Raw genomic sequence first — 27,413 nt, 5'->3', positions numbered from 1 at the left:
GAACAATCCTCACTCAGAAAGGCAAATGGGATGGACATCCAAAAAGGAGAAAACAGGAAACCGGACAGAAGCCTATCACAGAGGGCCTCTGAAAGACTCTACCTAGCAGAGTATTGAAGCAGATGCGGAGACTCATAGCCAAACTTAGGGAGACAGGGAATCTTAAGAAAGAAGGGGGAGATAGAAAGACCTAGAGGGACAGGAGCTCCACAAGGAGAGCAACAGAACCCCAAAAATCAGGGCCCAGGGGTATTTGCAGACACCAATAATCGAACCAAGGACCATGCATGGAGTGGTCCTAGAATTCTGCTCAGATGCAGCCCATGGCAGCTCAGTGTCCAAGTAGGTTCCCTAGTAAGAGGAGCAGGGACTCTCTGATGTAAATTCAGTGGCTGGCTCTTTGATAATTCCCCCTGGGGGAAGCAGCCTTACCAGACCACAGAGGAAGACAAAGTAGCCGGTCCTGAAGAGACCTGATAGGCTAGGGTCAGATATAAGGGGAGAAGGAACTCCCCTCTCTTGGAATAGGGAAAGGTCATAGGAGGAAAAAAGGGAGGGAGGATGGGACTGGGAGGAGACGAGGGAGTGGCTACAGCTGGGGTACAAAGTGAATAAATTGTAGTAAATAAATATTTTTAAAAACAACTAGAAGATAGCTCACACTCACTTCAATACCCTGGAAACCCCTTTTCTTGAAGCCTTGAGACATGGTGCAAGAACTCTCAGTGCAAAGACAAAACCACTCAAAGATGTTCCATGATTGATGAGTCTGTGGAGCCCATGTTTGGTCTTCTTTCCAGGTATAGCATACAGGAGTGAGGGAAACTTCCTTTTCTAGACAGACACATGAACCCCTAGGAAATAACCAGGGGTTTCGCCAACTTTAGATGCCATAAAAGAATTCTCTCAGCTCAGAAAAAAATCTTTATCAATGATATCACAAAGAGTTTTAAGCAAAAATAGCAACACTTTTATCACATTAAATTTGGGTACAGTTTATTCTTCACAAGGCACAAGTTCATTAGAATAAGATCAGGTTTTTATAATACACATATACTCTAATTCTAAGAGAAAATAAAATTTCTATTTAGGCACTGTAGCATGGTAACAAGGTACTTATGATGTTCCTGAAGGGAAAATATGAGGGTCTGAACTAAAGCAGTATGTTTGCTTATAGAGAAGGAATAAAAACAAATAAATATAAAATTAAATTTTTTGGATAGGATCAATTGAATATTTGAAAACTACTCAATCTCTCTCTTTTTCTCTCTCTCTCTCTGTGTGCATGTATGTCTGTGTGAGTGTGTGTTATGAAATCAATGATTTGGAAGAGCTTAAATTCTTAATATTTCTATAATGATCCATTAAATAAGGAAAGGTGCAAAGTGGTTTAAAATGTCGCTGTGGTACAGCTCCCCCCACTCCGGAAAAAGAAAAAAAAAAGATTACTGGGTCTACCCCAGAGTTACTCCGAATAATGTTGAAAGTGTTTTATTAAATGTACAAATTACTTGCACTTAAGATTAGGAGTCAGAAGGCATTTATTATTTCACACACACACACACACATTCCAAAAATTTTATAAGCTGTTCTTTTGGGGGAAACTGATATATCATAGATGATTTTAAATATTGTGGTGAAATCACATGCCCTAATGTGTTGATGTCTCCAACCACCGCAGACTCCCATTTTAAAAGCTATTGCAGCAAGGCATGCTGTCACATACCTATGATCTCAGAATTTAGGAGACTGAGCTAGGAAGATTAAAGAGTTAAAAGGTCACCGCACTTAAATAGAGACTTGGAAGTCAGGCTATACTACATGAGGTCTAGACTGAAAACAAATAATAAACACATACCATTTACTGTTAGCAATGTAAGTAGATAGTTAAACAGACACCAGATACAGATAAATACATATAGATAGATGATAGGTAGACAGAAATAAACACATGATAGATAGATAGATAGATAGATAGATAGATAGATAGATAGATAGATAGATAGATGATAGGGAGATAAATAGGTGATAGATAAAGATACTATAATTTGTGAATTTATATTTAAAAGAGGCAGAAATTCTCTACTTACAAAAACATCTCAAAGAATTATTGCATTGAACATGAATTCACAGCTACTGAGTATCATCCTTAGAAAAGTGTAGTATAAAATACCTAACATTTCAACCTAGAGAGGCAAAGGTAGCAGCTTTGTGTGGCCCCTCTGAGGGCCAGACTCAATCACCGAATGTGTAAATGGAGCAGTGTTTTGGACGCTAGAGGAGCAACAAGCAGTGGATGTGGATAGGATGACTGAACACCTTGTCAAGGCAAAGTCACCTCTGGGTGTGTAGGAATTACACATAAACTACAGCTGAGTCCCAGCAGAGGCCTATACTGACAAAAGACAGGAAAGGATCAACAACAGTTCTACCCTCCTCAATACCAAGTTGATTCTTTTTTCTTTAGACATGTTTATTCTTTGCTCTATAATTTTAGATTAGTTTGAGAATATGTATGGTATTACATATAAAATCTCATTTTTCCAGCCAGGTTTAGATAATGAAAAAGAAAGATGAGATTTCAATCATTATCATCTATTTCTATTTCACTCTTGTATTTACCTCTTCAGGGACATGATTCATCCTGATGTCACTGGTAAATTACTTGTTGCAAAAATTAATATATGTCGTTTTCCCTTGTGTATTTTAGTGTTCCACTGAAAATAGAACTTTTACTTTCTTAGTTTTGTAAGATGAGGATTATTCCCTTTCACTGGGGTACTGCTAATTTACCTCTATTATTTACTCTCTTTTCATTTCCTGTTAATGAAAAGCCATGGTTCATTATCAAGCTTAATAAAAGATCAATTATCACCTGTATGTTCATGGCTGCTTTAAGGTCTACATTATATTTATATTATTTTTAATTCTTTATTAATTACACTTTATTCACTTTGTATCCCACCTGTGGTTCTCTCCCTCCTCCTGTCCCAATCCCTCCCTTCCTTCACCCTCTGCATGCATGCCCCTCCCCAAGTCCACTGATAGAGGAGGTCTTCTTTTCCTTCCTTCTGATCCTAGTCAATTAGGTCTCATCAGGAGTGGCTGCAGTGTCTTCTTCAGTGGCCTGGTAAAGCTGCTTCACCCTCAGGGGGAAGTAATTAAAGAGCAGGCCAATCAGTTCATGTCAGAGACAGTTCCTGTTTCTATTACAATGGAACACACTTGGATACTGAACTGCCATGGGCTACATCTTTGCAGGGGTCTTAGGTTGGAAAAGGATCTTCACCAACCCTATATCTGACAAAGGACTAATATCCAGTATATATAAAGAACTAAAGAAGTTAAACAACAAAAAAATCAAGTAATCTAGTTAAAAAATGGAGTACAGAGCTAAACAGAGAATTCTCAATAGAGGAATATCGAATGGCAGAGAAACACTTAAAGAAATGCTCAACCTCATTAGACATCAGGGAAATGCAAATTAAAATGACCCTAAGATTTCACTTTACACCCATGAGAATGGCTAAGATCAAAAACTCAAGAGACAACACATGCTGGAGAGGTTGTAGAGAAAAGGGAACCCTCCTCCACTGCTGGTAGGAATGTAAACTTGTACAATCACTCAAGAAATCAATCTGGCTTTTTCTCAGACAACTAGGAAAAGCACTTCCTCAAGATCCAGCTATTCATCTCCTAGGCATGTACCTAAAAGAGTCTCAAGTACACAATGAGGACATTTGCTCAACCATGTTTGTAGCAGCCTTATTTGTAATAGCCAGAAGTTCTACATTCTTAAAGAGCCTTTACAAAAACCTTTAAAACAAGAAAGGAACCTACTATGCTGTAGTTTCATTGAGAACTCACAGGAAAAGGGCAAATATAAGACATTGCAAATGTTCTTTTTTTTTTTTTTTTTTTGTCTTTCAACACTTATCTTCCTTTCCTCCACTTATATTTCTCTGAGTTAGTATGCAAATCAACCGTGTGCCTGCCCAAATGGATTTTTAGACAGTCCTTGTTATTCCATTACCAAGCACCTCCCCGGAGAGTCGTTCATAGACAGCCTTCGGGTTTTACATGAGGAACTGCTAACACAGTTCCATTTTTACCTGAGAATTTTTACTTATAATTCTTGTTCGAGTTTTAACAGCTTTGTGCTAGAATATGTAGAGAAACATGTGTCTGCCTTGAAGACAATTGCTAGCTAAAAAAATAAAAATAAAAAAAAGAAAGGAAGAAAAAAACACCTTCTAGAGAAAGTAATTTTGGAAAGGAGGCTATGCTGAACTAGAGGTGAATGTGTCTACATTAGTTTGTATATGGATAAAAATCATGACTTAAACCTGAGAGGCAAAAAGTAAAGCCTAAATCTAAACTCATGGAACAACTGCTGTATTACTGATACTGAAGAACTGAGTTGATAGGAAATGGACCAAAAATTCCAAACAAACAAAATTTTTTACAAATATATTTTGAGGCACTTAGTGTGAATTTAAAAAAGAAAAAACTGCAAAAGTGTTGTGACTAAGAAAAGTTATAATTACCATAGAAATTATCTTCATTTTAATTTTTTGTGAATCCATCTAGTGTATCAACGTAAGTGTAATACTGCTACAATTTCTTCTGAAAATTTGTAAAAAAAAAAGTCTTATCTCCTCCAGTATCTTCTGCCTTGGAACTTTCTTACATGTGATGTCATCCTAACACATGTGCAAAGGCTGCTCCTTAGACTAATTTCTTATCCTTATAGATGAAAATGCAAAACTAAATATTCAACAAGACCAAATTGACATTAAACATTCCACCACACTCAAAAGAGTCATGAGTTTAAGCAAAGTCACACAATTAAATTATGTTCTTCTGGTGCTTTGCAGTGAGGCCCCAGCTCAGCAGAGTAACATTTATGTTACTGAAAGGCGATGGCACGGTAAATCCTACTCCATTGCCAATAAACTGAAGATCAAAATAATCAACCGAGCTCCACTGGTAATAAATTGAAAGTCAGTGGAGTACAAAATGTATTACTGTTAGAATTAATTTTGGCACAAATTGGGTTGTTGAGTTTTTCCCTTTTCTTAAAACACATCAACCCCAAGCAAATAGTTAATAAGCTGTTGAAAAGTAAATCCATTCTGCTTATAGTATTCTAATGGAATTTGAATTTCATATTTTATTTTTTGAGCACAATGTAATCATTTGGACTTTAGCTTTTTAAGTATTTTGGTGAGGATTTTTTTTATTTTTACTGTTAGCTTCCTGATTAAATTGCATCTTGAGAACTTCATTAAATCTCATGTATTTTTTTTTTCTTACTCATTTACTAAAATTTACTCTTAGAGAGCAGAAATCATTCAAAGTGTTGTTTATAATCATCTGGATTGGTATTTAATGGACTTCTGTGATGTAAAACTTACTGACAAACCTGAAGTATATCAGAAAAAGTTGTTTGGATGCTTATGGGATTTATGGTTATATACTATAGTGCCAAACTCAATAAGCTGACATGTTTTAAAGGTAGTCTGGAATTATAGATTTAAAACATCTAATGGTGGACACTGTGGGGAAGTACAATGCTCTGTAAAAGCTACAGAAAATCATGCAAATGTGTGAGTGTGCGGTTGCAGGTTGTTAAGCTTCTGATTTTCATTCATCCTTATTTTTCTCCTAATCTCCCCTTTCTTCCCACACATGCTTTTCACTAACATTTAAATAATGTCATTTTGATTTTGTTTTCTAATACTGAAAATTTTAACCAGGACCTTGTGCATGCTAGGTCAAGGCTCTAGACCTCAACTATGTGCTTTGCCCTGAGTGATGTTAGTTTTAATGGTGACTTACAGTTTAATATTTATCATTGGAAAAATTACTCATTGTTGAAAGGGATTCTTTGCATATTTGCTTACATGCAATCAAGTCTTTTAATATCTATAAGAATAGGTAGTATTTTTTTATTGTTTGTGTTTTTGTTTGTTTTTGTTTCTGAACAAAGCAAACTGTACTTCTAGCTGGCCTGAAAAATCTATGGCACAGGTTGTCCCAAAACTAACAGACATCCACTTGTCTCAGCCTCTCAAGTGTGAGTGCTTAGATTAAAAGCTTGTGCCATCATATCCATTTAAGCACCATTGGAGTTGTTTATTTATTTTTCACTGCTGAGTATTGAACCCATGGCCATGAGAATTCTAAGACATTCTACCAATAAGAAACAATTCGTTGATAGATAAGTTTTCATGTACAACATGAAGCCAGTCATATGTTCATTATTTGATACATGAATAAAAAAATGTGCAACATTTACACAATGGGCTCAGTCATCAAAACAAAAATGAAATTAGTAAATTTGTAGGCAAAAGAGGGAACTAGAAAAAACTCTTCCAACATGATGCAACCCAGATCCAAAACAATGTATATCACATGTATTCACTTTTATAAGAATGTTAGCTGTTAACTCTTCCGCAAGAAAGCTATAATATATATATCCAGAAAGATTGGATATACAATAAGAGTCTAGTGGAGAATAATGGAATAGCTTGCTACTGTTGGACACAGGTGGAGACAGCCACTGACAAGGGAGGAAAATGGAGACAAAGAGGGAAGAGACCTGAGAGGGACTTAACATGGAGAGGGACAACTAAAGTTAAGGTTCATTTGATTAGTCTTATGGAAACATAATACAGTGTAAGCTTCCTATAATACATACATATATGAAGGGAGCTAAATGAAATTGCCAAATATTGGGAGAGCCAAAGACCCAATAGACATCTCTCAAAACCAAATGAAGCTTCCAGTTCAGGAAATCTGGGAATGGTTTACATTTAACTGAGTTGTTGGCCAAAGAAAGGGACCCATGTGTTTCACGATATTTGATCACACAGCAAAACCAGAGATTGTGTTGTATACAAAACAAAACAAAACAAAAGCCTGTTTCTAGATATAGTATGGTTCATCCCTAGCACAAACCTTTAATACTTTAATACTTTAATCCAACAATGTTCTACTTGAACAGGGTTAAATAATGTCAATTGTAGGTCAAGAAGTGAAGCAATGAGCCAGTTGACAAAGAGTGAACATACAAAAAGAAAAAAATAGTGAGTAAGTGGTGGAAAGAAGGATGAATAGAGAGATACACAGAAAATAAAAGGGAGGGACATTTAGTTGGAGGGGTTTTTGAGACAGCATGGGGAAGGAACATTCCTTCTTTTGGGACATTTGATGAGGAGGTAGGTCAGCTGGGTGCTTTCTCTGCCTTTTTGAGCTAACAGACATTCATCCTATCATCTAGCTCTGGAGTTTTTATTGGTAAAATCAAATGTCTGAGATTTTGTTTAAAAAAACATTTGGCACTCCAGTGTGTGGCACAACCACATAGACAGAGAAATCGTGCCAGCTCTGAACAAGCTGAGAAGACTTCATATTTGGTAAGTCACCTGGGAAGTCCTCAAGAAGAGACTTAAGGATGAGAAATACCTTAATATAAGGCACGAGAACCCCGTACAGTGTTACTTCAAATGGCTTGGGAATAGAAATATAAAATGAAGGATAAATGACTTAACTGACACTGACATAATGCCAGTTATAATTACTATCAGTCTACTAGTACATATTTCCTTAATAGTCATAGTGTTTGTGTACTAAATATGAAAAGTGGATACAAAACATAGAAGGACTTATAAAAGAAAATAAGAAAAATTGTGGGAGACAAAGGAATTTAGACAATAATGTACAAATTCACTGCATGATGAAACTGAGGAGGGGTGGCCCAAGATTCCTACAAAATCGACCTTAGTTTACACAGTTCCTATACAAGAACTACTAGCAGATGATAGGCACACCTAAAGTTAAGGAGAAGTAAAGTGGAATCCAGTAGAAATGTTACATTTGAGGAGACTTATGGAAGCGTTTGTTTCATATAATATGTATTCATCCATTGTCAAGCAGATAGTATAAGCATGGCCAATTCAGAACAGAATTATCCCCCAAGACTGGAAAGATTGACAACTGCAATATTGAAAGCTGGTCTTCAGTTACAGTGGCAAACATGGTGGAAAGAGGAGGCTAGGACTATAAAGCAATGACATAGAGCTAGAGTTTTTAATATTTCCCAATATTAGTTGCTAGGTGAAGGTCAATATGCTGAGCTACAAAGGCAGTTTGGATTTCATGATCACACCTTGGTACTATGTCATTTAGTAGTTTTAATTCTTGGGAAATAGTAAAAATCAGAAAAAAAGGTCTGAATCATTAACTAACATTATACAAGGCTCTCAAAAAAAAAACTTTCACTGTTTTTTGTTTGTTTGTTTTTTGCAAATATTGACCAGCTAAATAGAATTGTATCAGATTCACAAATCAGATTAACGTAAACCAAATCTTTGGCATTTGAAAAATGCTAATTCAGAATGCAAAAGTTGATCAGACTTTTAAATACAAGATCAGCACCATTAGATGAAAGGCTTAGAAATACAGCTGACATCTGATCTCACATTTATGATGTTACTCTCATAGGAGAAGTAATTTCTAAAAAAATTAAGAAAAATTAAAACAGCAGATGTTTTAATTGTGGTGACCCAGATAATGTGAAGGGATTATAGGCAAGGCATTCCTAGAAATATTTTCTTTCTAGTGATGATTAAAAAAGAAAGCCCAAGACTTCTGGAGTATGCAGGAGGTGTTAGAAAGACCAGCATTGGAATAATAGATGCTGATCAATAAGGGACAGACAGGGTAACCCTTTGCCCTCAAGAATGCCCTAGGGGATCTGCTGCTGACCTTGGTATCAAATTTGATTCACTTGTTCCCTGTCAGCATTAAAGAAAGTCATCCACAGAATAATTAAAAGATTCAATGCGTGTTGTTAAGAAAAAGAAAAAAGAAAAAGAAAAAAGAAAAAGAAAAAGCACTTCTCTGGATGTAATCAAGGACAGAACAGCTTCAGTAGATACAATAAAATGTTCAGGAAAGACAGGACAACTACTATCTTGACAAACTGTTATAAGTGATCAGAAACCAAAGCTAAAAATAAAAACAAAAGGCACAGAAATTGAATGTGTACTAGACATAGGAGCAGATGTATCACTAATTTCACCAAAATCATGACACCCAGATTGACCTTTAGGAGGTAAATACTCAGCTTTTAGGGATTGAAACTTTAGCTCATGTAAAACAAAGTACAAGATGGGTCAATTATATAGGACCAGAAAGACAAATAGAAAAATTAAAGCCATATATGGCTAATATACCAATGAATTCATGGGGACATATTTATTACAGCAATGGAAAACACAAATTAATATTTCTCCAATCTCAGAAACAAACCATAAAGAATGAAAGCATCTGAGAAAAATACTAAAAGGTATTATCATGAACAGTCACAGACTGTTCAGGTTGTACATAAGCAGGACGCAACAGCTGTTGGTATTTCAAAGATGCCAACTGTCTTACCTTTGAAATGGCTACCTTTTAAATGACAAGCCTTTATTGGTAGAACAATATCCAATGACAAAAAGAAAATGTCACAGGTACTAGGACAGCTGATAAAGGAATAGCTAAATGCTCAACACATTGAAAAATCTCCCAGCACACGGAATTGCCCTTTGTTTGTTATAAAAAAGAAATCAGGAAAATGAAAGTTGCTATCAGGTTTATGAGCCACAAATAAGATGATTTAGGCAATGGACTATTTGTAGCCTGAAATCTCATTGCCTTCTTTATTACCTAAGGCAGGGTCTTTGATGGTAATTGATTTAAAAGATTGAATAGAAAATGCCTCTGAAAGGTTCTACCCTGCAGGGTATCAAGGCAGATGCTGAGACTTATAGCCAAACTTTGGGCAGAGTGCAGGGAATCTTATGAAAGCAGGGGGAGATAGTAAGACCTGGAGAGGACAGGTGCTGCCCAAGCAGAGCAACAGAACCAAAAAATCTGAGCACAGAGGACTTTTTTGAGACTAATACTCAAACCAAGGTCCATTCATAGAGAAAACCTAGAAACCCTGCACAGATGTAACCTATGGCAGTTCAGTGTCCAAGTAGGTTCCATAGTAATGGGAACAGGGACTGTCTCTGACATGAACTGATTGGTCTGCTCTTTGATCACCTCCCCATGAGGGGCGGAGCAGCCTTACCAGGCCACAGAGGAAAACAATGCAGCCACTCCTGATGAGACCAGATAGACTAGGATCAAAAGGAAGTTGATGAAGACCTACCCTATCAGTGGAGGAGGGACATGGGTGGAGAAGTGGGAGGGAAGATGGGATTGAGATGGGAGGAGGGAGGGAGCTACAGGGGGGGATACAAAGTGAGTAAACTGTAATTAATAAAAATGTAAAAATATAAAAAACAGAAAAAAGAAAATGTGCTAGAAGCCTCAGAATTTCATAAAAAGAAAAAAATCATGTGAAGAGCAAAGGTTTAAAGAAACATTTTTCTAACACTTGGCAACAAGCCTAAGAAATTAGTTGGTAATGTCTTACTTGTTCTTTGTACAACCTAACTCCATTACCTGCAGGAAGTAAAATTAAAGAATATGTACCATAACACAGATACATAGTAAGGATTTCAATAGGCAACTGTTTTTAGCTCTGAAAAGACTGATTCTGTAATTAAATATTTATTAGCTGTTATGGTTAATATGCGGATACCTGAATGAATTAAGAATGACAGTGCTCCAGCATATATCTCTAGTGAAATGAAACAGGTTTTTGTATAAGACAACATAACCATATTATAGACATATCATATATCACACACTCTTAGAGGACCAGCAGTTACAGAAAGATTAATTGCACTTTAAAGGATATACCAAATAAACAGACAGGGGTAATAAACCTCCACCCAGAGATAGATTACATAGTGCTTTATTACCTTTAAATTTTTTTAAATGTAATGAGAAAGGAGCAACAGCTGCAGGAGACATTGAATAGCAGATGTGTTGACCTCAGAATGGAAATTGGGATATGTGTTATGTTGGCGAAGAGGTTTGTTAATCGTTTCCACAGGAGAAGAAAAGCTGTGGATACCATCAAAATTGAAAAAAACTATTAGGTTCCAACAAGAGAGATCTCCTGATTAAGAAGAGGCAATTGTTCATCAGACAGCTTGGTCATTTAGTCCAAACTAACATAAACAAACAAAAAAAAACTTTCCTCTTCCATAAAAAAGGATATTTTTGTGGTTTGATATTAAAAACACGGTTAAAATACATAATTTTTGGTTCTGTTGCTCTCCTTCCTGCCCTCTACAGATCTTACTATTTCCCACTTCTTTCATAAGATTCCCTGCACTCTGCCCAACAGTTGGCCATAAGTCTCAGCATCTGTTTTGATACTCTGCAGGGCAGAGCCTTTCAGAGGCCCTCTGTGTCAGGTTCTTAACTTGTTTCCTGTTTTCTTCTTCTTCTGATGTCCATCCACTTTGCCTTTCAGGACGGGAATTGATCATTATAGTCAGAGTCCTCCCTCTTGATAAGTTACTTTAGATGTACAGATTTTATTAGGTTTATCCTATATTATATATCTATATGAGTGAGTATATATCGTGTGTGTCTTTCTGCTTCTGGGACAGCTCATTCAGGATGATCCTGTCCAGGTCCCACCATTTATCTGCAAATTTCACGATTTCCTTATTTTTCATTGCTAAGTGATATTCCATTGTGTAGATGTCCCACAATTTCTGTATCCATCAGTGGGGTCTTTCCAGAGACTCATACTCCAACCAAGTACCATGCATGGAGATAACCTAGAACCCCTGCACAGAATTAGCCCATGGCAGTTCAGTGTCCAAGTGGGTTCCATAGTAATTGGAACAGGGACTGCCTCTGACATAAACTGATTGGCCTGATCACCTCCCCCTGAGGGGGGGGGGGCAGCCTTACCAGGCCACAGAGGAAGACAATGCAGCCACTTCTGATGAGATCTGATAGACTAAGATCAGAAGGAAGGAGAGGGGGACCTCCCCTATCACTGGTCTTGGGGAGGGGCGTGCATGAAGTAGGGGGAGGGAAGGTGTGATTAGGAGGGGAAGAGGGAGGGGTTTATGGTGGGATACAAAGTGAATAAGGTGTAAGTAACAAAAGTTTAAAAAAAGAAGAAAATACATATTTTTTTTAAAGTAAACGGTTGCTGTAGTTCAATCTTGTTTTCTAAATTTCAGGGAGATGGAGTGATTTGTAGCTAAGGAAACATATTTGAGCAGGGCTGTGCTACCCACATCCCAGCAGAAAGAGGTGAATCTCTCTAATTTTAGTTGTTTTCTAAATTCTAGAGTTACTGTGAACAAAGTAGTTGAGGCACACTTTTTACCACCCATGGACAAAACTAAGATACAGCTCCTAATTGGTATGTTTGCACACCAGAGAAATCACATTGTATATTTATAGAGTATTATTATATTTTTTTTAAAGAAGAACTTTACAAGGTTACTAGAAGGCAGCTAATTCCCAGTGTGTATAGCTTTTGTGACTGCCAGTAAGCTCAACTTCCTGGATGCAAACTTGACCAGTATTGAACCAGATGATACCCTAATTATAGATATCATATTGGTTGATAAATTGGCAGCATAAGACTCTTCTTAAATCAAAAAGAGTTCACCAACATTCTCCTGTTAGCTTCCAATGCAAACATATTCTACATCTGGACATTATATGTCGCATGGAGAACCTTATACTCAGTCATTGCCAACCACCTGTGGTCATAAGGGTGACCCTAACAATAAGAATTGGATCCATTCAAAGACAGAGAGGAACCTTCTCAAGCTTATCCATGGAAGGAAAGTTATTACAGTGGAACTAGTACCTATCTGAATTCCTTCCTGTTAGGATGGTGTATGAAAGGGGTCTGTGCCTTCCTTTATTGAAGAAATAGCCCTACAATCCCTGTGCTCTTTCTCTAGTGTGAAAACATACCAATTAGGAGCTGTATCTTAGTTTTGTCCATGGGTGGTAAAGAAATGTGCCTCAACCACCTTGTTCACAGTAACAGCACCTACTGAACTGTAGGATCCAAATAAATTAAAAATATATATATTTGAAAAACAAACAAACAAACAATGGAATGGTCACAATATTTGGCTAAACATTCTTTACTGATAGTTAATGAACCATGGATGTAAACAAAACTAATGGAAAATGGCATCCTATAGACTGGGGGATGGATTGGTCAACACTGAGGAAGAAATCCCCAATTCAGCGCACAATTGACTATTAGGTAAACAACTAATAAAGCAAAAGGAAAATCTCTATCTTCTCCAATTCATGGTGTATGTGCAAAGGTATATGGTCATCAAAATGGAAAACAGTTAACTGGCAGATCAATGGTAAAGACATCTGGTTATTGGTAGCATGAGTAGAAATAGCAAAACCTTGTGTGTCTTTCTGCTTTGTACCTCATTCAGGATGATCTTTTCCAGATCCTACCATTTGCTTGCAAATTTCATGATTTCCTTGTTTTTAATTTCTGGATAGTACACTCTTATGTAAATGTACCACAATTTTTTTATCCATTTCTCTACTGAGGAACATCTGGGCTGTTTCAAGGTTCTGTCTATTATGAATGAAGCTGCTACAAACATGGTTGAACAAATGTCCTTGTTGTATATTTGAGCATATTTTGGATATATGCCTAGAAGTGGTATAGCTGGATCTCTTTCGAGGAAGCACTATTCCTAATTGTCTTGAGAGAGCACCAGATTGATTTCCAAAGTGATCATACAAGTTTACATTCCCACCAGAAATAGAGGAGGGTTCCCCTTTCTCCACATCCTCTCAAGCATGTAAGTGGATACTAGACCGATAATATAGGATAAACATACTAAAATCGGCACACCTAAAGAAGCTAAACAAGAAGGAGGACCCTGGGTAAGATGATCAATCCTCACTTAAAAAAACAAATGGGATGGACATTGGAAGATGTAGAAAACAAGAAACAGGACAGGAGCCTACCACAGAGGGCCTCTGAAAGTCTGTACCCAGCAGTGAATCAAAGCAGATGCTGAGAATCATAACCAAACATTGTGGAGAGTGCAGGGAATCATATGAAAGAAGGGGGAGATAGTAAGACCTGAAGAGGACAAGAGCACCACATGGAGAGCAACAGAACCAAAATATCAGGGCACAGGGGTCTTTTATGAGACTGATACTAAACCAAGGTCCATTCATGCATATAACCTAGAACCCATGCTCAGATGTAGCCCGTGGTAGCTCAGTATCCAAGAGGTTGTCCTAGTAAGGGGATTAGGGACTGTCTCTGACATAAACTCAGTGGCTGACTCTTTGATCCTCCTCCCCCAAAGGGAGGAGCAGCCTTGCCAGGCTAGAGAGGAGGTCATTGCAGCCAGTCCTGATGAGACCTGATAAGCTAGGGTCATTTGGAAGGGGAGGAGGACCTCCCCTTTCAGTGGACTTGGAGAGGAGAATGGGAGGAGATGAGGGAATGAAGGTGGGTTTGGGAAGGAAAGAGGGAAGGTGCTACAGCTGGGATACAAAGTGAATAAAATATAATCAATGTAAAAAATAAAAAATTAATTAAATAGAAAAAGAAAAAAAAAAGAAATAGCAAAATTTAACCAAGACATCAAATTTAATGTAGCTCCTTAAGGCCAAGAAGACAAAACATCTGAAAATAATGAAACAGTAAATAAATTGGCATCTCAGAGAAAACTTGTCTTGAAAAACCAAAAATAAAAACCCTAGAATATTAAAGTTTGCCAGAAAATGAATTCTGTATAAATAAGCAAGTATGATAGATTACACATTTGAAAAACTTGAAAGATTACCCCTAACACTAAAAAGTAGAGGAAAATAGAGAAACATAATTAATCTAGGAAAACCCTATGAGAATAACTATTATAAGGAATTCATAGCCAGGCAGTGGTTTATGGCTTTCACTTGGGAGGCAGAGGCAGGCATGTAATAATTACAGTGATTTAAATTCAAAAGCCATTTGCAATAGGCAGGCTGAAAGGCAAAGTGAACGTCCTTTGTGATCTAAAAATACTCTTAAACCTAGAATTTATATATAAAAGAAAGGGGAATATAAGTATATTTATCCAAATATACAAAGGCATATTTAGTTTCAATTTTTCAAGTTTTTTTTTTTTTAAATATCAACTGAAAGGTAATAGTTTCTCCCCGCCCCCCTAGAATGATATAACCTGCCAAAAAGGAACCCTTCTGCCATCTCAGAGTTAGGGTTAAGACTGGGTTTTGCTTATATTTCCAGGAGTGTAAAAGCATCCAAATAAGCAATCTGGATACCACTGGACAAATGAAACATCTGAAGAAAGAGGATAGATGAGTAAATTGGTCAAGTGGTATCACCCGCATCTTGCTGTCCTCTATAGACTTAAATGGCAAATTGTCTTTATTGGTCTCATTCCAATTAAAAATTAAAGCTGGCTTTTTTGTTGGAGAGCATCTCTCCCTTATTGAAACCCAGGTAAGGTTTTTAACAAGAAATCCAAAATTCCTGTCTCATATCACAAGAGCCATCTGTTACGGGACAGAGGAAAACAAAAATTATGAAACTATTGTACTGCCAATAATCCCATAATAGTTTGGTTTTCAGCTGACTTTTAAAAACTTTTCTTAAGGTATAAATATTATCTCAAAACCTGTAAGGGATTGTTCTGTATATATAAAGTATTTGTCATGACACTAGCAGTCAAACAGCACTAACTAATTCTAAAAATAAGCTTCACCTAGCATCCTGTACTTGCTTTCTGAAGCAAAGTAGAAACAAAGTTTGTGTACCTTGGGTGTACTTGATGGACTGTGGTCCTCAAAACTTTTGATCAATTGAATATGACGTTTAAATTATTTTTGTTTTCTATCATTCCTAATAGTAACCTTGAGTTCTCCAAGAAAATGATGGGGAGCTACAAATCTACTTGGATCACGGTAAAACTAACAAAGGAAAAAAACTGCCAGTGCTTCTTCTGCCACAGGGTTTGCCACAAACAGTGGACACCTGTGGGTTAACTGCTATGTTCTATCTAGCCAGGACTACCACTAAACTGACCAACAAAAAGATCAGCTTTGGATTACAAACTGGTCAAAACCCTCACACTTCTGGGCTCATAGGAGAGTGACACAAACTTTGTCCAGGACTTTGAACTCAAAAATACTTAATCCTAAAACTGCCAAGTAAAATCTAGCTGGACATCGTGGAAAGCTTGGTAGAAATTCCTTCATTATTGTAAATAATTTTACTGTGTTAGTTAAAATCTTTTCTTTTTACTTAGACGAAAAGGGGGAAATTTTGCCTAATATTTGATCATACTGTAAAACCTGAGATTGCGTAGTTTACATGAAAAACCTGTTTCTAATTGTGGCATGGCTCAGTCCTAGAATGTATATTTAATCCAAGAGCTTTCTGCTTAAACACGATTAAATAACCGCAGATCAAGAGGTGGAACAATCAATCAACTGACAGGGAGTAAACACAGGGAAAAAAACAAACACAGATAGAAAGAATATATCAGGAGGATAATAGAGAAACATAGGAAATAGAAGGGAGGGACATTTAGTTGGAGGAGTTTTTGAGAAAGCATGAGCAAGGAGCATTTCTTCTTTGGGGATATTGGCTGAGGAGGTAGGTCAGAGAGGCAGTGCTTTCTCTGCTTCTCTGAGCTAGCAGGTTTTCTTCCTAATATCTGGCTCCAGAGTCTTTATTGGTAAAATAAAATATTGGCGATTTTGTTTAAAAAAAAAAAAAACTTATGCAAACTTCCAAACAACCAAGACTATTACTAAACCTATTGCTTGCTCTTCACAAACTGCTGATAATACCTATTTCTGAAGACAACAACTACACAGATCACTGAATATGGAGAAATTAAACAATTGCCTACCTACATACAACCTTAACCCCTATGAATAGTACTGATAGTACTGGAAGGAACTCTCCTTGCTTCCAGCGTTAAAACCAACTGCAAAGCCTTTGATATAAAATGATGTCCTACATACATGATATACTAGTGGAATAGTGGTACAAATCTTATGGGAGTAACCAGCCATTATACGATTGAACCTAAGGCCTACTTCTTGGGATGGAACACATCCCCAGTACAACTCAGGTTGCCAAGAAGCCAAGAGCAGTTATGCCAGCTACCCAGGGGCCAAATATCACTGTTTAGTTAAGAAGAAAAGTAGCAATAAATGACTTTTAACTACATTGTGTCATGCTCACAGACCAGTTTCTTGGTCATACATTATAAAAGAAGACTTTTTCCCACAGGGAATGGGAAGAAATACAGAAACCCACAATCACAAAATGGACAGTGAATGGAAAGCCTTAGGATAGTCAGTTGTAAATGTGATGTTTCCATTACACCCCTCTCTTCAAGGCCCAGAAACCTTGAAGAGGAGGCAGAAGGACTTCAAGAGCCAGAAGGGATGGATAACACCAAAGGAAACATGATCTAAACACATCAGTATAGATGTACATATAAACTCACAGAGAAGGTGGCATCATGCACAGAGCCTGCACCAGTCTTCATGAATTGAAGTCTCAGCACTGACAAGTACTTAAGTCCCCATCACTAACCTAGAAGCTATCATCAATTGATAACCTTAGAAAAATGAAAATTGTTCTTATGGTCCAGTGGAGTTTACGGGGGATACAAACCATTCTTGTGACCCTCACTTGCTCCAGGGATCCTAGGCAGGTATCAGTCCATAAGGGCAAAGTATTAAAAGGTCATGTGTGTGTGTGTGGTGGGGGTCAGTACAACAGAATAACTTCCCAGGACCACCTTCAGCAAGATTTCTCAATTTGTGGGTTAACAAAGGCTATATGTTATTTGTGATGTATATAAAACTGGCTGAGGCTTGAGGTGCCAGGAATTCTTTACATTCCAGAAATTCCAGATACTTGTTGGTCAGGGGCTTGCTCTGGCATGAACCTGGTGACAGGCTTTCTTATCACCTTCACTGGAGGGATCAGCCTTGCCAGTCCACAGAGGAATACAGTGCAGCCAGTCCTGATGAGACCTGATATGTTAAGGTCAAATAGAAGGGGAGAAAGACCTCCCCTTCAGTGTAATAGGGGAGGAGCATAGGGGGAGAAGAGGGAGGGAAGGTGGGATTGGGAAAAGTTGAGGGAGGGGGACACACCAGGATACAAAGTGAATGAACTGTAATAAATGATAATAATGAAAAAATTTAAAACAAGAAAAAAGAAAAAAAAATTCAACTATCTGAAAAAAGGTTCAGAAGATACATAATTTTATTCAAATTCATATTGCTCCTTTGAGACAAAAGCTAAATATATTGTATGTGAATCTTTTAAAATGAAAGGAAGTTATTATCACTGTTAATCCATTTTGTGATTAATTTTGTTTGCATCTAACAAGTTACAGAAGTCCCTTACCTTGACTCAGGGTTAACAACCACATTTATGTCAAGAGGTAATTTAGTTACAAGACATTCTCATTAGATACACAAAGCAAAGTTTATCTACTGGTAATGAAAGACCAAAGATAAGCAGCGATTGTTATGTAGAGTAGGCGCAGTATAGCGGTAAGTTCCCTGAGGGGATAGCTACCTCCGCTGCATTCTTTCCCGCCTTCCGGTTCCGGGTGGGTACGTGACCCTGCTCACAATCTGCCTTCCCGCCTTCCCTGTTCTGGGTACGTGACTTAACTACGGATTTGTTCAAACCACCCAATCAGAACCCTGTAACTGCTTCTCGCTTCTGTAACCGCGCCTCCTGCTCCCGAGCCCTATAAAAACCCGTCACCCCAACCGAGAGGCGCGCAAGTCCTCCGATAGGCTTGGTCGCCCCGGGTACCCGTGTATCAAAATAAACCTCTTGCGGCTTGCATCCGAAGGCTGGTCTCGCTGTTCCTTGGGAAGCGGGGTCTCCCAGTCTAGATAGGCTCCTGGCAGTCTTTCATTTGGAGGTCCCACCGAGATCTGAGACCCCCGCCCAGGGACCACCGACCCAGCATCGGGAGGTAAGACCTGCCGGCTTTTTGTTCTGTGAGTCTTGTGTATCGTTGTGTTAAACGGTCTGTCTTTGTGTGAGTTCGTTTCCAGGGGGTTCGAGTCCCCCTGTGGTCTGGACTTGGCCAGGTCATCTGTATCAGACGGAAACTAGAAGGAGCCGACGGGCTCGTACTTCTATTCCGTGCCTCCTCCTGGGAGACGTCTCAGGAGTGCCTGGTAAGGGTAACCCTTCTTGGGTTCCCTTCTGTCTGGAAACACGAGCCGAGTGGGACTCTTTGGGGCGACGCCCCTGAGAGAAGGCTACGTGCTTCATCTGGGAGACGGAGGAACCGGACCTCCGACACGGTCTCCATCTGAATGTTTGTGTTCGCTTTGGCGCCGATCTCGTACCGCGCGGTTTGTGTCTTCTGTCTGCCTGATTTTTGTCATAAGTGTAGTGAGTGTTGTTTGTCTGTCTACCTTTTGTTTTCTGTTCTGAAAGGCCTCACGAAATTTGTTTAAAATGTGTGCCTATGCTCCTTATTAGATCCATAAGCGCGTACTGTATAGGCTGCCACGTGGTCTAAAGTGTCTCAGTGTCTCGCCGCCATCTTGACTTCACCATGTGATTTTATAATGTAACCGCCATCTTGGTATGGATAAAAAAAAAAGAAAAACCTTGGTCAAATAATTCTCATTTCCTTCTAGGTTAAAAGGATAGCTTATTTTAAATTGGTATTGGTTTTAAAAATTAAATTGCTTGCACTGGTAAATTCTGGTTTTAAAATCTGGTTTTAATTTTAAAGATTATGTTTATGCCTTGTGACTTCTACAAAAGGGGTACTTTGTTTTAATATTGCAAAAACGGGTTTTAAAAAATTGTTTAAAGTTTATCAGACATTTGGTATGACAATGACTGAGAAAATTGCAGTTTTTGAAATGTATCTTATGGAGAGCTGTTTGTTTGATAAGCTGCTTTGTTTATAAAAAACATGTTTACACCCTCTTTATCTTGAGACAAAGAAAAGGGGAAGTTTCACCAAGTTCCTTAAAGCTTGTTCTAAGTTCCTTAGAGTTTGGTTGTTACCTTTATGTTATCAGATGCAGGAAAGTTATTAAAAAAAAATTGGCAGTTTCAGAACTCCTCTTTATAGTAATGTAACTTGCTTTTGCTTTGCCTATAAAAAGCAAATCGTACGTAGACTCTGGGCTTCAGCAGGATCATGTCAGAATGGAAAGGATTTTAGTGAGAGTTTTTATGTTGTCTGAAAAGCAAGAAAGAGAGCAAAAAAGTAAGCATGTCTGGTTAAGCCTGTTTGGTATTGTCAGTCAGTCACAGCCTGTGCTAATGCTAGCACGTGACCAGCCGCCATGATGGTTCAGCAATGGAGAGCTCGTAAAGCTGTAGTTTGGCTGCCATATTTGTTTGAGACTTCCAGCTCAGTTCGGTTACACGTGGCCAGCCGCCATGATGGTTCAGCAATAGAGAGCGCGTGAAGCTATAGTTTGGCTGCCATGTTGTTTAGGGATTCCAGCTCAGTTCGGTTACACATGGCCAGCCGCAATGCTGGTCCGGAGATATGTTTAGTCATTAGTGCTAAATGCAAAGCTTTTTAATGTTCAATTTTAATGCAAGTGGTAGGAGCAGCAAGATTAGCTAGCCTCTCTATAAACTGTATCCGATTAAAAGGTTTGCTTTGATTTTAGTTCAGAAAGAACAGATTTAAAGTCATGCTAAATACTGCAGTTGAGCCTTACCTAGTCTCTTGTCTATTTGTCTTAAAATATATACTTCTAGGACATGCATCTCGAAAATATGCTAGAATGAGAGATCATAGCATTCTGTTTTATAGGACACAGTTTAGAGCAGATGATAAAAACAGAGCAACTCGGATATGCTGGCCCTCAAGCTTGTCAGAAATCTGAATTAGGCATTTTAACATGTGTAAGCTTATTGTGACAGGAAGTCCCGCAATCCTGGCAGTAGGTCCCCCAAGGTCTCCGAGAAGATTTGGGCACAACGACAGATGAATGCTACTCTGGATTGTGGTATGCTAACCACTGGGCAATATTGCCTCAACTGGCCCACTGCTAAGGCCCAGCCAAAACTGTGGACACCTGGAGTCAATGTTTCACGTTGCTAAGGGCGAGGTGAGGCCATTCTCTCGTTTCTTTCTCCACAGAAACAGTCTCTCATCTTATGTGCCTGGCAGAACTGCGTCTGTTCAGGATGCTGAACACAGGAGCCAGGGACACTGCCTAGGTAATGGGCTAACTAGTCATCCCTGTCATTTTGATTGGCACATGGATTGGTATTTATTTAGCTTATAATTTATCCTTCTCAGGTCTCTGAACACCTTGACGGCTATGCTAAGCTTACGGTAGCTTTGCAGCTAGAGAAAAGACAATTAGATCGACTGTTAGCTTATTGATCAGCTCATTGGCTAGAACCACAGAGTACTAGATACCTTATTTAGAAAAAAAGACAGGTTTGCCTTGCTCACAGGACTCATGTCTTAAGATAAATAAGTGGAGCTTATATAGGGTCTGAGAATACAGGAGTTTAGGTTGTAAAAATCTAGAGTGTTATTATTTAGTTTAAAAAAATGTTTCAGGGTTGATAAATACAAAAGATTGGAGAGTCTAAGTAGTTTTTTTTAGGTATATAATTATAAATTATAAAGAGATAGAAATATTTTAAAGCAGATTAAAAATGGGAAATATTTTAAATTTCTCCCCCCTCTTTGCTACTGTTGTGCTTATTTTATAAAATTTTAAAAGTTCAGAGTGTTGACATTGATCAATAGAGTTCTGATAAGTTGATGGAGCAATAACTGCTTATTATTCAGTCACCAGGTTAAGATTTTAATTTCCTTTGTTGGCTTCTAAAGATAGACTAAAGGTGCTTCTCGTTATTTTAAAAACATCTGTTTAATGTGTGTATCTGACCCAAAAGTCATAGCTTTTAGTATGGTATTCTTAATATCTGCCATTTCTGGGGTAGATTTTGACACAGAAATATCCTAAACCTATTCCTTCTAGTTGCTTTGTTAAGGAAAGTCCAAGCATCCAGGGTTTAGCACTAAAAGCCAGTAATGTATTTCTGCCTAACTTTCCAGTGTAAACATAAAGTAAAAGTGAAAACTAAAAGTATATGCTGAGTGTATAAAAATAGCCAAGCTTCATTCGTGACTAATTACAAACAGCTATGCCCACAGAAGAAAAAAAAATGTTACTGTGGACACACTTAGGTTGTGTATAAAGGTTATAAAACAAACAGCTAACTGATACTCATTCAGTGGGATGCAGTTTTACCTGTTCCTCTCAAAATGTTTGATTTGCTGATATGTTACTTTTCTGAGTATTTAAAATTATGTATATTTCCTTTTGTGTACTAAAATTTCATATGAGTTTCAGGGATGTGACCTGGATCTGGCATAGCTCAAAAGGATCGCAGATGAGATTTTCCCTGATCTTTCCCATTTAATAGACAAATTTTAACTCCTGTCTCCAGTCTGAATTTGTCTCAGCAGATCTTCACCTGTTTAACTCTGTCCGGGATCAGCTGTGGACTGCAAGCTGAGATCTGGACTTCCTGGAAACTGACATGATTGCTCCCTGCCTCTTCGGGTGGATCAACGAACCAGATGCTTGGGACTTCCCCATTGCCCAGCCTTTGACTGGCATTTCAGCCTTCCTAGCCCCTGATGCCTACGGTCCAATGGTCAGCTCGAAGAAGCTCCAGAAGACGGATCTACGCCCAAATCCCCCCTAGCAGGCTGAAATGCTAAGTCAAAAGGGGCTCCCTGGCATTAGCTATTGTCTTGGACATCTGCTTAGCTGAAATGGACACTAATATTGCAGCAACTGGGCTAAAAGCCTCGAGAGATCCTGTAATCTCCTTGGCATACTACCCCTATATCCACCCTGAAGGGACCCCGGATCCCATTATAAAAAAAAATAATCTATAAGATACAAGGGGTCATATCTGGAAGACCCAAGATTGGGTCTTCAAATGATCATAGGAAAGGGGGAAATGAAAGACCAAAGATAAGCAGCGATTGTTATGTAGAGTAGGCGCAGTATAGCGGTAAGTTCCCTGAGGGGATAGCTACCTCCGCTGCATTCTTTCCCGCCTTCCGGTTCCGGGTGGGTACGTGACCCTGCTCACAATCTGCCTTCCCGCCTTCCCTGTTCTGGGTACGTGACTTAACTACGGATTTGTTCAAACCACCCAATCAGAACCCTGTAACTGCTTCTCGCTTCTGTAACCGCGCCTCCTGCTCCCGAGCCCTATAAAAACCCGTCACCCCAACCGAGAGGCGCGCAAGTCCTCCGATAGGCTTGGTCGCCCCGGGTACCCGTGTATCAAAATAAACCTCTTGCGGCTTGCATCCGAAGGCTGGTCTCGCTGTTCCTTGGGAAGCGGGGTCTCCCCGTCTAGATAGGCTCCTGGCAGTCTTTCATTAATGATATCACAGTCCATCATGGATAACCCTCACAAATAATAGCCTTCCAATTAAATTATAATCTTTTTAAATAGAATTTTAGTATCATGACCATATTGGACATGGTAAATAAACTTATATGTCTGTGCCTATTAAGTATGATTCTGTCGGTAATCGGGGTTTACTGACTTGATGGTATCACCTCCTTAAAATGAATCTCTGTATTCCAATGATGATGATGATGAGAATGATAGCTACAGTAATAGGATGTATATCTGTTGCTAACTTATTGAGTTACTCTTTGTTCGTGCCTGGTATGTCATTACTCATTTTACCAAATAATAAGCAAATATTCAAATATTATATAAATACTCAAAATAACTGGAATCGCTTAAAATTAATGCAAAATTTTGTAAGTGCTAATTATTTGTAATCATTGACGTTTTACAGAATTCTTAGTTCTTCAATATTAACAAAATAGTTTATAATATCTAAATATAATGGTGTGTCATTCTTAATTAGTGTCTTCGCATTGTAAGTTTTTAATAAAACTTTAAATGAAGTAAGTTGAAATGAACATAATCTTAATGAGAAATCATGCAAAGTCTAATACACATACATACATACCCAAGAAACACACACACACATTTAAACACACAAATTGTGAAGGGTTATTGGAGAAATAAGTCTTTATCTTACTCACTGAAAACCTCATACATAAAATTAGGCAAATGACCCATCTTTTGTAGGATAAAAAATAGTATTAAGTGCTTACTATTTACCATTTTATATGTATATGACTGCTGAGGATCAAACCCAAATTCATATCTTATTTTCCAGTTTATAATTCTGGAGTTAGCAAAACCCTATGTCTCCAGCTAGTAACAGGGATTTTTTTCTATGTTGAACTCAAAATGTTTACCCTGTTTGTTTGGTTTACTCTATCTGCAGGATTTATCAATAGAAGTAATAATATCCATCATGTTTACTGTACTGAATTAATCCATAAAAGCAATTTTCAGGATTATAATTACCGATTTTTTGACCGTGGGTTCCTAAAGGATCTTATTTTGTAAGATCAAGGACTGATTGCATGCTACAGATGAATTCTGGAGATGTAAATATGCTGAAGGGGACCAAACTAAGACAAAGGGGGAAAACATAATGTTCTTTTTTTTCTTCATCTTTTTTTTTGTTTACTTTAAAAAATATTTTGTAAACAGTAACTGAAAACCTATATAAATTTTGGCACCTTTATTTCTGTTTTGAGAATCCTGAAAGAGAATTAAAATAGTATTTTATCCTCATTCTGTTGTCTAACATTCAATTATTAACTTACCTAACAAATTAATTAAAAAGCTAGAAAACTGCCCAACCTCAATAGCAAAGTAAATATGAGATATGAAAAAATGGTGACCTAAGGCCCCTAAATTCTCTTTAGTGTCCATAATAATAATAAACATCAGATATAACTTCCTTTAACCAGTAAATGTGATTGGATTCTAAGAGTTTTAGAATTTATTAGTCTATGTATTGTGTGTTTCAGTAAAAACTGTACAAGCATAGTGTTGAACTTAAAATGAAAGCAGTATGTTACAGTGATGTGTACCTCTAACATTCAGTTTAAAATGTGTGCGGCATCCACCGTGTGATTTGTTTGGATAATAGAAAGCACCATTACAGCAATAAAATGTAGATCTGAACAAAACAACTCTTTGCTGCCCACTTTGTAGACTTATTTCTTGCTGGAATAAGTCTTGTTAATATTAAGCAAAAGGATTGGTGGTTTCTTCCACATATAAATTGTTTCTGTTCTTAATGTTACATTCACATGTGTAATGCATCAAGATAATCTATAAAATATTATTAAATTAGTAAAATTACCATTTGCTGAAAGGTGAAGAAAGACTTATAAGACAAATCAAAGGATAAAAAAAAACCTAAATGTTTTTCTCACCTCACACTATTTTTACTTTAAATCAAAACTCATCTATAGTTTGTAAAAAGCGAAGAACTGTCGTCATTGTGTTCTTGACTTTAGGAGGGTGTGAATTTAGTGATAAGAATCAAATTTTCCACAATTTTTAATTTAAACATTTGAATAACCATGCAGCTGTTAATGGAAATTCTCATTTTACTTTTCCATCTACAACATCAATCCAGTTCTGCTACCCTTATCAGTTAAACATTCCAACTTTCATCAGCTTGGGACGCAATTGTAAGTAGAAGCAAGGAAAGTTTCTCAAAAGAAGAACTGAAATTAAAAAAAAAAAAAGTCACCCTCACTCGCCAATGGCCTTCTTCTGCTGCTGCTGCCCCACAGAAATGTTCAACTACCCACAATCCTTTGTCAGATGAGACCATTGTCCAGGGCACTGGCCCCTCATCTAAATCGGGACTATGCCAGAGATATATAATTTGGTGTGGATGCTCAAGCCTTAACGCGTCAAGGTATAGACCTTTTAGACTGAGGCTGTTACAATGGGGCCAAAGAAAAGAACAATGAATTATTTATTTATTTATTTATTTATTTATTTATTTATTTATTTATTTTAGGATTTTTGAACAGAGTTGAGGAAGTCCCAAAATATAAGAAGATCTGGTCACTGTTGCAAAGTTGGTTGATTTAAAGTATAAATACAAAAACGTCGGAACCCAACTTTTTTGTTCAAGATGTTGCCAATAACACAAATGAAGAGGCCACGGATTGCACTACCACTGCTACTGTTCTAGCACATTCTGTTGCCTAGGAGGGCTTTGAGAAGATCAGCAAGGGGCTAATACAGTGAAAATCCGGAGAGGTGTGATGTTGGCTGTTGATGCTGTAATCACTCAGTTTAAAAAACAATCTAAACCAGTGACGATGCCTGAAGAAATTGCTCAGGTTGCAACAATTTCTGCAAATGGAGACAAAGTATTGGAAACATCATTTCTGATGCAATAAAGGGAATGAATGGAAGAAAGGGTAACATCACAATGAAAGAAAAACCTCGAATGATCAATTAGAAATTATGGAAGGCATGGAATCTGATAGAGTATATATATTTTTTAACAGATCAAAAAGTCAAAAGTGTGAATTGCAAGATGCCTAAGTTCTGTTGAGTGAAAAGAAGATCTCTAGTGTACGGTCCATTGTACCTGCTCTTGAAATTGCCAATGCACATTGGAAGCCCTTGGTCATAAGCACTGAAGATGTTCATGAAAAAGCTCTAAGGGCACTGGTTTTCAACAAGCGAAAAGTTGGTCTTCAGGTTGTAGCAGTCAAAGCTCCAGGGTTTGGGGACAATAGGAAGAAGCAGCTTAAAGATATGGTTCTTGCTACTGTTGGTGTGGATTTGGAGAAGCAGGGTTGAATTTAAATCTTGAAGATGTTCAAGCTCATTACCTAGGAAAAGTTGGAGAGGTCACTGTCACCAAAGGTGAAGCCATGCATTGAAAGGAAAAGGTGATGAAGCCCAAGAAAACACTGAGCAGCTAGATATCACAACTAGTGGATGTGAAAAGGAGAAGCTGAATGAGCACCTTGCTAAACTTTCAGATGGAGCAGCTGTGCTGAAGGTGGAGGGACAGGTGACATTGAAGTGAATGAGAAGAAAGACAGGGACACGGATGCTCTCAGTGCTACAAGAACAGCTGTTGAAGGAGTCATTGTTCTTGGAGGGGGTTGTGCTCTGCTTCTGTGTATCCCAGCCTTGGAGTCACTAAAATCTACTAATGAAGATGAGAAAATAGATACTGAAATTATCAAAAGAGCACTCAAAATTTCTGCAATGACTATGTGGGTGTTGAAGGATCTTTGATAGTTGAGAAGGTTTTGCAGAGTTCCTCAGAGGTTGATTATGATGCTATGCTTGGAGATTTTGTAAACATGGCAGAAAAGGGAATCATTGATCCAACAATGTGTTATTGGATGCTGCATGGGTGGCCTTTTTGCTAATTACAGCAGAAGCTGTAGTAACAGAAATGCCTAAAGAAAAGAAGGACCCTGGAATGGGTTCAGTGGGTTTAATGACAGGGGTTATGGGAAGTGCCATGTTCTAA

At 37.9% G+C, this 27,413-nt stretch overlaps 1 pseudogene; it reads left to right on the top strand.

Moving 5' to 3' along the window:
- Nucleotides 1-4,922: 4,922 nt before the first annotated feature.
- On the top strand, nucleotides 4,923-27,413 carry LOC110566517 (60 kDa heat shock protein, mitochondrial-like; annotated as a pseudogene).

The sequence above is a fragment of the Meriones unguiculatus genome, chromosome 9, assembly GCF_030254825.1.
Source record: "Meriones unguiculatus strain TT.TT164.6M chromosome 9, Bangor_MerUng_6.1, whole genome shotgun sequence".
NCBI lineage: Eukaryota > Metazoa > Chordata > Mammalia > Rodentia > Muridae > Meriones > Meriones unguiculatus.
Note: the sequence above shows the minus strand (reverse complement) of the source record. Positions and strands in the feature narration are given on the sequence as shown.